Below are 11307 nucleotides of genomic sequence, written 5' to 3' on the forward strand. Positions count from 1 at the left end.
AATTCACTGAGAAGAGAAAGAAATATTGTATGGTGAAGAACAGTTTGGATAACACAGAATCATCTGTTTTCTTTTCTTTTTATTTCTTATCCTGCTTACTAGATACTTATATGCATATCATCAAGGTAAAGCAAACTTCTGCATCCCACTTCTTTTCGAATGGTTTACTTTCTTTTTATATAATTATTTTTTTGTTGTTTGATTTTATTGCAATATTCGAAATAAATAAACAAACAGTTGTATGTTCTCATTTACTTGTTTGTTAGTAGGATTGTGCAAAAATGAATGCACTGATTTTCCTGAAACTTGCCATAAGGGTAGGGCACTGGCTTATTTATTTATTTATTTATTTATTCATTCATTCATATTTTCCAAACATTGCAAGTTGATGCAAAAACTATAGCTGCCGTTTTCATGGAACATGATAAAAGGGACTAGATCTCAACTTATGTATTGTTTAATTTATTTTATTTTATTTTAATTTTAAAAAAAAATCAAGCATCCATTTTTTTCACATACATTAAAAATCATGCCACTAAATAGGACCAATAAGCATCAAAATTAATCATACAGCTGTCTTATAACTTCCCAAGACAACTTTCTAAACACGAATGCTGTATAGTATCCCCTCCGATTTATTTGACTTTATTCGTGTGTCCCTGAAATAAGGGCGAGTGTAATTCTACCATCTGCGGTATTAATTTGAAACGCCTAATACATGAGCTAATCAAGCATGTTTATTTTTCATACTGTGGAGTTGTAGGCTTTAACATTTACGAGGAAATGTGTACCCCGTAGTTAATGAACTAAGCTGAAATGAGCTCTTTCATAACTGTGAAGTGAAATCAGCGAAAAACACAGGGCTCATATCTCTTTGCTCATAATGTTCCAGCAGAAGAGAATTAGATTTTTTTTTTCTCCCTCAAATGGCATCAAGTGGAAGTGCTAGGATGGTGGTGGGGGTGATGGGGGGTGGAGGTGGAGGGGCCCGTCGGCGGACAGTGTGATGTCATGAGACTATTTGATAGACAAAAGCACAGCAGGAGAGAGAAGAGAGGAAGTGGGATTCAGGACTACAGAGCCAAGAGACACTTTCTCTTTCACTCTCTTGCTCCCAACTGCTCCCAGTGCCAGAGACACGGGCCGCTGCACAGACAGATGGCGAGGAGGTGTGTATGCATGTGTATACGCCAGTGTGTGTGCTGGGTGGTGACGCCATCCTGCTTTGTACAAGTGTGAGAGCGCAAGAGATATAAGGGGAAATAAAGGGAGGAGGGGGCTGTGGGGGGTGGAGGGTGGAAACGCCGCAGAGGTGTGTGTGTGTGTATGGTGTGTGAGTGCTGACGCTTTCCATGTACATATTAACCCGTGTGATGTTATTCCACATCCAAATCGCTTGTGTACTTCATTACAGCTGCAATAAAAGTTCATTTGTGCCTGTCACTTTGTGTTCACTCGTCATACTGCGCAGAGAAGACGCTCCACGTTATGGCTCAGGTTGATGAAAAACTGCACACCTACTGAAGAGCTGTGGGTGTGTGGAGGATGTGGGTGGACAGATTGTGTATTGACAGACTGCCATCTACTGGATTTTAGTGTAATTTCATTGCTATTTGAGCTTCACATGTGGTCTTGCATACAGTACATGCACGCTGGTTTTATTCTTTTAATAATGAAACCAGCAGCTTTCATACACACATCTATAGTTTGTAATGTGCACTAAACGAAGCACTTATTAAGCTCATTTACACTGGATATGCATATATCTATATGGATTTAATACAGTTATGCCACCGCCTCAAAAAAAAAAAAAAAAAGACAGCTTGAGTGTTAAAATTTAATGACTGTAACTGTAAAAATACTTTGCTTTAAGAAAATGTAATTATTTCATTTATTTATTAGCTTATTTGGTAGTGACACTGCATATTAAAAAATATCTACTGAGCCAACATCAGATGTAAATATGCCGGATTATAGCTAAAATGCTAATTTGCATGCTTAGTCTAACAAAAGAAAACATCACAAAAAATATATATGCACAGAAAAACATATGTACTGTGTCCTTTGCTTCAATTTCAGTCACTGTATGCACCATAGCTGCAAAAAATCTACCAGAAACCATTATTCTGATCAGTGTAGAGCATCTCGTCATTTATGCTAATGTGCTATGCCATAGTCAAAGCAAACACCCAATGACTGGGATGCTGGAAACACATCACACTGCATCACACGGAGTGGCTCTGCCAATTCTCGAAGGACAAAAAAGGGACAAACAGCACCACCTTGTGACTGTTTCCGACTGTCTGAAGTTTGGCATTTCACCATGATCTGACTGAAAAGTAGCCAAATAGATAAATTTGGGTAAGTCTGAAGCCAGAACAATTAGATTCTTACCAAAGGAGATGTTGATTTATATTCCTCTCGTAGTCATTTTGGGGATTGTAATTGAATTAAGTGCGCAGACCTTTTTAAATGACTGGTTCATAACACTTGATTTGCCACCGGTGGTTTTTCTGTGATATGGCATGAGGCGTAATGCGATTAATTAGGCAGTCGTGTCTATGAACAATAACTAATGGCACTGTTGGTGTTTTTGTGTTGTGATGTTTTTTTTTTTTTTTTGTCTAACCGCATGCGATTACATTCATGTGCCTCGGATTCGACTGTATATCCTGTCATATCAAAATGCACCGGAACCATTACCTGTCAGAGGACTAATGCGCTGCTGGCATGCAGTTAACGGTCATGAAATATGCACCAGCCTTAAAAATACCTCATCCATAGAGCCGTGCATTTCATTAAACACACAAGAATCCTCAGCTCCCCAGCAAAATTATCCCTCCTTTGCAGAGAAAATAAAATGAATTTTCATGCTCATTTCCTCGTAACCTCAGTAGGAATGTAATTTAAAAGAATTACCGGTTTTATTACGACAGATTAGGGAAGGCTATAAAATTGGACCCACAACACATCCTCTGAACAACAGCACAATGTAAGACTACAGTTTGCAGTGTAGTAATTTAAAAGGTTATCACAAGTTGTCACTAATCATTTTCTTTTATTTTTCTGATTCACTTTCTGATTCACTGGCCACTACTTTAATGTCTAATCCTGTATGTTTGTGGCTTAGTAGAGATTCACCCTGGGAAAGTGCTTGCTGCTATCTGACATGAAACAGATTTGATCCATTTTGCGGCGCATATCTGTCTTTTACAGACAGCCGGTTTTCAAAAGAAATATGTCAGCAGTCTGGGGATTATGCTTTTTTGCAAATCACCAAAAGACCCAACCTGCCCGGCATTTCTTTGGTTTGACAATGCAGAGCGCGGAGCAGAAAGTCCTTTCCATTTAGATAGGAATTTAGATGGGAATTATTTTGATCTTCTTTTATACCCATTGTATTTTTGTACATTCAGATGTTTTAACCAGTAACTTCACGCACGACTGAGTTACATGATTATGTTGCTTAGCCAATGAAAAGTGATTTATCAGTAAAACGCAGGAAAAAGATTCATAACGTTGTTCTACAGATGTTGAGTAAATAGACTCATCATCATCATCAATGATCCAGATTTCTGCTTTTAACTGAGAGCAAAAAGACTGTTTACTCTGCTGGAGATAGAGCATCTAGCAAAAGATCCTAGGTAATCAGATGAACATTTTCAGCTGACAAAGTTTAGACAAACCAAACATATCCAAGTGTAGCTGTGCAGGATGACCAACGCTGCAATAATTAATATCAGAAAAAAAAAAAAGTCTGTTTCTTATTAGATGTTAATTATATCTCAGACAAAAAACAGTTGAATTGTTTTCTTCTTTAACCCTTTCATGCATGAATTATTAGAACCTTAGTCAATATTTTTTTCTTGAGTGATTTCTTTTTCCTCTTCAGGTATGAAAAAAACAACGCAATTTAGTTTTATTATGACCCTATTTTTCATGGAGTTACAAAAATGTCCACTCAGCTGGATACCATACGTTTAATTTTTAAAGCAAAGAAACATGTATTTAAAATCCATCATCAGAACGTGATAAACTGTGTGAAAACTATGAAATAAAAATATTTTTAATGCCACTAATGCCGTTTTCTCCCATTTTAACATACTCTGATACTAGTTGTTACTCAATTCATGGAGAGAATATGCAAAAAAAAACAAGCTTTTCCATTTAAGAAAATTGTTAATTATAATCTAATAACAATTAGCAATTGATTTACACTCAAACATATTAACATATTACTGTAATAATAATAATAATAATAATAATAATAATAATAATAATAATAATAATAATAATAATAATACATTGGCTTTATATCGCGCTTTTCTAAGTACTCAAAGACACTTTACAATGAACAGCCATGGGACAAATAAAGTCAGTTAACCTTTAATGCATTTAATATTTCAATTGGTGAACATGAATCAAAATTATCCAAAGTCATTTATATTAATATGCAAATGGATTTTATTTTGTATTGTAGTGGCAAGTTACATATATTCCATATAACTTTACATATATTCCATATTACATATAAGATTGTTTGAACTCTGAACTCAGTGTTATATGAGACTGGGGTTTTTGTCCTGTTAGAGCTTGGGTTTGTTGTACTTTGTGCTTTGTTGAATGATCAAGGACACGTATACATATAATATTTTTGAAACATATCATTATAGCTCCACTGTAATTGCAGTCATTAGGTTTCATAATCAAGACTGTGAATTGACTTTGTTGCAAAGTGCTTGATGAAGTTTCCTATTTCATAGAGGCTGCGAGCAAGTGCTTAGCATTAGCTCACCTTTGACCCCTCAGGGCCCTGTAGCATCACCCCTTTTTGTCCAAATATGGTCACTTGCAGCTCCAAAAAGCCAATATGGTGGCAGCCAAATCACAAATTACCGGTCAGAAATCAGTGGGTGACGTCACAATTCCTCTGTTCACTTATTATTTACAGTCCATGGTTTTAGCTAATTTTGCGGATATTCAGCATTTGTCCTCCACTTAGTACAGGGTTTTGATACTGTCAGTAAGAATAAATCCTGGGATAATTTGTAGTGTGTGGCTTTTTAGTTCATGTTAGCGATCCACATGCTGCCCAAATGACAAAGAATTTATTAAAAAAAAAAAAAAGACAGATGTTTATCTATTACCACATTATGCTCTATCATCAGATTAACCCATAAAGACCCAAACATCCACCTTCGACCAAACTCATCTACTGATCTAAACTGTTTAATACCTGTTTATCCACTAATCCTATCAATCCATATAAATAATTGGTGTAAAATACAGTTTGTCATCTTTTCATGGTCATCAGATATGACCCATTTGGACGTTCAGAGGCTCCATAGTTACCGTGGAAACACCATCATCTTCTATATCATTGATTCACCAGTAAAACTCATGGAGTTGGATCAATGACAGTGGATGAGGATGCTTGGTTTATGTTCAGTTAATGATAGATTTGCTGAAAAAGTCATTTTTTTCTTCAGTTTTCTCTGTTCTGATATAATGACCTTTGAACTTACTCTGAGTTTTCATGAACGTCCAAAATAAATATAGGAAAATATATAATTTATACAGAAAAAAATGCAAAATAAAGAAGATAATATTACAATAAATGGTGATAAATCATTGAAGAAAGGCTAAATATAGAGGAAAATTCATTTGGGAACTGACACAAAAGTAGCTGTGGGTCTTTATGGGTTAAACAGCCCTAAACTAAACACACTGTAATGCATGTATTCATGTAGAAAAATGTCATTTAGAATTGAGTCCCTATTTCTTCAGTATACATGTTTAAAGATATTTTCCCCTGACTCAGGCCTTACAGGAAATCCTTCCTCTCATGCTGTATCTGTGTGTGTGTGTGTGTGTGTGTATGTGTGTATGTGTGTGTTTCACTATCTGCTGTTGAGTGTGCTCAAGTGTAAGCACAAAACATGTGGGATGAGTGTGATGGATTCCTGCTATCGTCGGTAGTTATTTGTGACGTGCCTATAACCACAATTCCCAAGCCACAGCTTATTGCAGGGTGAAGCTAAGCAAGATATACTCTTTGGCTGGCATAAAACCACCGGACTTTGTAATAATTCATCGTCCAAAAAGCCCTCCATGTACTCACTGTGCAATATTTATACCCCGTTGAATATATTTCCTCAGCTGTGTACATCATCGCACAGGCCCAGGGCAAGGATTTTCTCTTGTGAGACAGGTTTTGGTATTTCAGACCTTCGTTAAATCCAGGAAACGATTCCATAAATATTATACCACTTAGAGTAAAACATGGGAGGGTGACTGGCTATTTTTAGTGTGAGATTTAATCATATTTTAATGGGTAAAGCTTGCCAGAGATAGGCAAGATTGCTTAGTATTTTTCAACCATTATATACAGTTTGCTTTGATTGTTAAGTAAAGGATGCTTTTAAGGTACATTAAGCCACATGTATTGATCCTCTTATATGCTTGGATCCATCTAAGTCCCCTTAGCGTCCCCATATTCACTCCCAGACGCCTTCTTCATCCACTCTCAACTCTCCACAGAGTAAATGTCAGTTGTTTATCTGGTTTATTCTTGATTGACTCTTTTTTTTTTTTTTTTTTTCCCGTCTTTGTTTTCTTTCTCCTCCTTTTTCTAATCATTATTTTCTTTCCTCTCCCAGCTCTGTTTGTGTCATTTCATTCATTATTTATTCCGCCATTTCTCACAGAGCCTTGACATAAAACACTTGAGAAAGTGGTTTCTTTTTCCCCAATCAGGATAAGCGTTGATCGACACAAGAAAAAGGAATTGTTTTTTAATCATGTCAACGGTAAAGATGTAAATGTGACGTGATTGATGTGTCTGTTGGAAAACGTGCGCAGATCTCTAATTTTTTTTTTATCGGAAAATGTTAGTCATAAAAGAGTAAATATGCTATTTATAATTAATATGCAGTCTATGTGAATCCCATCCAGCTGTGTATTTTGATGCCACTGTTTTTAACATCACAAGTTGGAGTTCTGTCTTAGATTCGTTTTTTTCATCCACTCCTTCTAAACTTATCCACGACTAATAAAACCCACTGGGTATAATGTATTTTTTATGTTTAACTGATGGAGTGTACGTTATTTCCTGTTCGCGACAGCTTTTTATTGACGCTTTACTCTTTTAATCCCTCTGTGTCTTTGTAGCTCGCCAGCTTTAAATACTTACAAGGACAAATCCTGTGTTTTATTATAATCAGGTCAAATGTAGGACCCATTTTGCACATGATCAGCAATGTCATACTTTAATTCTCTACTGTTAAAACATTGGTGAAATAATCATAATGTCAGAGCACCAGTGATAATACAAAAAACAAAACTACATTATAAATATTCATCTAAATGACCCCATGACAGACACATTCAAAGAAAATTACCCCCAAATTAAAACACTGTTATTTTAACTTCATTCACCGAATATCAAGCTACGGGTTCTTTGAAAAACAAAGATATTAGCCCGGCTCTGTTTCTTTTTTCTTTTCCTGTTAAAACTCTCCTCTAATTTGTTGTAATAGCAGCTTTTGAAATATTTAAAGCTTAAAGATAAGACAAAAGGGCTTCTGCTTATTTTGCAATTACACTTTCAATAATAAAGGAAGACCAAAACATAATGTATTATGTAGTAGTAATATGGGAAACCTGGCAAAAAAAAGCCACCCTGGGAATTATGTGGTTTACTAAATTAAAAAATTAATATCTCATAATTCATTAAAGGGGTCATATTTTGCTATACCCACTTTTATTAGTTTTTGGTACATTTATTTGTGTATTTGGACCCTAATAGTTCAAAAAAGTTTGAATTTGAACCCTCCAGGTGCTGCAAAGCTATCTTTATATTAATTTTGTCAAAAATCGAGTGGATTTCTACAACCTGTTTCAATTCCTGCTTAATTTTTTACGTCTATAACTAGTTACATCATGACTTCTGCACATATAAGGTCAAGACTTCTGACAAACATTTCTCCGAGTACGCCATAATTGTTTGTCAGCAGCAACGGTTGTAGTCTGTTCTAAAAATATGTCCAAACTTCGTGCTGATTACCTAAAATATTCAATTGTTGGTTGAACGGGACAGAGCAGCACTGTCAACAACCTGGAGGGGGTGGGGCATGAAGTGGCTCATTTGCATTTAAAGGGCCAGTGCTCAAAATGACCTTTCTGGTGTCATTACTCAGAAATAGGGTTGAAGATGGACCTGTGGAGTTGAATTAATGAAGAATTCAGACCCAAGCAGAGCATTTACAGTTTATGTAGACCACAGGGAAATGTTTTAAAATTAATAATTCCATTAAAAAAAAACAAAATATAACTCCTTTAAAGCTTAAAGATAAGACAAAAGGGATTCTGCTTATTTTGCAATCACATTTTCAATAATAAAGGAGACCAAAACATAATGTATTATAAGATAAGATAAGATAAGATAAGATAAGATAAGATAAGATAAGATAAGATAAGATAAAGCTGTATTGATCCCAGCATGGGGAAATTTCACAGTTGACAAGTGAGAAATGAAATATAAAAGAAAATTACAAATTTGGTATTTATATAAATATTCACATAAATAGAGAATTAGAATTAAACATTCTTGAAATGTATGTAGTTTTTACATATTTGCATTGTGATTGCACATGCACATGGTGTGATATGGTGGTGGTGGTGGTGGTGGGGGGGGGTGTTACTGTGAACTGTTATAAAGTCTGATGGCTGCTGGGAGGAATGACCTGCAGAATCGCTCCTTCTTGCACAGGGGATGTAAAAGTCTGGTGGTGAAGAAGCTACTCAGGTTATGTATTAGGTATTATATAGTAGTAATGTGGGAAACCTGACCAAAAAACCCCCCTGTGAATGACGTGGTTTCCTAAATTCAAAATTAATATCTCAGCATTTTTTGTGCATAATTCATTAAACGGTTGCACTGTGTTCTGCTGCATTTGAGTAAACTTTGTAATCTTTGCTCTGGAAAGTTCAGTGATTTAAGATGGAATAAAAATGCATTAAATATATGCGTCCTACTTACCAAGAAATGAGGCTGCTCTTGTGGGTTCATGCAGGTGCCAACATGCTGCCCGCTGCTGTATTTTTACCTCGCCGACACACCAGTAAAATAAATGCCCCCTTTGCCCCCACCTGGAATATAAGAACAGGTCACACAATGGAGGTTTTAGTCTCATATTAAAGAAAAAAAAAAAAAAAAAAGCATAATTATTCCGTCAATATCAGCTTCACAGTCAACTACCAACGAACACTGTTTGCCTGAGAGGCTTAATCTGTCAAATGAAAGAAAAGAAAATCCTATATTGAAATGTAGTTCTAATATTAGCCTGTTTTTTTTTTCATAGACTGTTTCAACAATGCACTTTCTCATTTGCTGCAACAGTGCACTATAGGAAACACAAGCAAATGTGTCAGGTTTGATATGGTCAAATTGAGGAATGAAAAATATCCATTTTTAGTTTCAAACTGTGCCATTCAAGCAACGTGAATACTTTGAGTCTTTTGATGTTTCACTGACTATGAAAAATGACACCTGAAAGTGAGAACAGGAGAAACTGCAAAACTGCAGACTCATTACAAACACACTTTATGGCCATTCTACTCTTCACTGATTTTGCAATGATGGGTATGATAGATGCTGATTTTACTCGCATATACGTGCAGTAAGTGTAAGCGCGCCAATGAATATAATGTCATTTTTCACTTTTGCAGAAAAAAAAAAAAAACAGCAAAGTGTTACAGTGTTACCCTCAGGTAAAACTCCAGCTAAAAATGATCATCCAAGGTCAATCATAAAGACTCCACTTTGCATCTAGGTGGCATCCCCTTAGTGTTATTAGAAAATATCTTCACCATTTCTCAACTCATGAGGCTGTATTTGCATAGAATTAACCTCAAAAGACATATTAAAGACAGGCCTAAATCTGACGTGCCTTTGGAATAGCTTATGCGCATTTGCATTCCGTTTGCCTCCTGTGCAGGTGATAAAAGAGTATTAAGCCTGGATTACAGTATTTGAGTTTGTGTGTGTGCGTGCTCGCTTGTGTGTGTAATGACTATATACTTAGCTGTGTACTTGAATATGTGCAAACTGGATTGTGCTGTAACTGTTTTGGCATGCCTTCCTGTAGCCAGCAGGCCCAAAGAGAGCTGTGTGTTATGCCAGACTGCCATGTTACTCATGTGACCTCATGAAAGTACAAGTCGCTTCAAGCCATATAATAAATCATATTGGCCGGGGCAGGCTCACAGCACATGCTTATATGCACATACACAAGTACACACACTTATTTGTTAGCCATAACACAGTATGCTGCATTTGAAGATGATGAAAACAGCTTTACACCGTGACCTTTGGAGGAAAGAGGATGGACGAACACTCCATTAAGTCGCAACCTGACAAACAGATGATGTTACACCAGGAATATCTATGCCAAAGGAAGCATCAGCAGCTCAGTACTAATGCACTACTAGTTTTATACTGAAAAGGTAACATTTATTGGGGTTTTTTTGTACTTTATTTTTGACAGATTTTACATTTTTTAACAGACAGACAATAAAATGACAATGCATAGACACAAGAAGAGCGTCAACAAGCACAGGCAGGGCAGTATCAAAACTTAAAGTAACAAAGTGGGTTAATGAGTCACAATATTATCCCATCGTGATAAAAGGGTTGAGTTAGCTTAGGTATTGTCCTGTTTCAGTCCATGTCAGATCATTCAGATATAGTCTCATGTTGTATCAGATCCACGTGTGCGAAATGGTTAATCTGTGACATCACTTTGCAAACATTATCCCTGTAATGCCAAACGTATCATATTTGAGTTTTGAAGCCCTTTACATGATCAGTGTGATATTTTTTGTCTTGAAAAACCTAATGTATACAATTAGATACATGCAATAAATACATAATCCACCAGGGGGGAGGAATTTGTTCACCAGAGGCCTTTCCAGTGACACTACAAGATTCTCATTAATGAGGAAGGAGGCAGAACTTTGACAATTTTGAAAAGGAAATACCAATTTGTTAGACATGTTTGTGTTATATTATGTTTTTGTTTGTTCAAAAATAGTCATATTTGAGCATTGAGACCCAATGTATCAAATATGACACAAAATTGAAACTCATACATGGAAATTGATATTTGAGACTCCGGTTTCAAACAACTGGAATTTTCTGTCAATGATTGAAATGATCAGGCTGTACAGGGTTAAGGAATTTCATATATTTTGCTATTACATGTATTTGAGGACATGCATCCACCTACAAGTCTGCAAATAAAAAGC

General features: G+C 36.0%; 1 protein-coding gene across 33 annotated transcripts in view; it reads right to left on the minus strand.

Annotated features, from left to right (window-relative positions):
• The window catches only part of LOC115438765 (receptor-type tyrosine-protein phosphatase delta), a 617983-nt gene that overhangs the window by 321790 nt on the left and 284886 nt on the right, over positions 1-11307 (minus strand). For all 33 annotated transcript variants that reach the window (XM_030162597.1, XM_030162584.1, XM_030162598.1 and 30 more), the window contains exon 6: positions 9041-9150. The gene's annotated coding sequence lies outside the window, so the exon portion shown is untranslated. The remainder of the gene's footprint in view (positions 1-9040; positions 9151-11307) is intronic.

The sequence above is a fragment of the Sphaeramia orbicularis genome, chromosome 18 (assembly GCF_902148855.1).
Source record: "Sphaeramia orbicularis chromosome 18, fSphaOr1.1, whole genome shotgun sequence".
In the NCBI taxonomy this organism is placed as follows: domain Eukaryota; kingdom Metazoa; phylum Chordata; class Actinopteri; order Kurtiformes; family Apogonidae; genus Sphaeramia; species Sphaeramia orbicularis.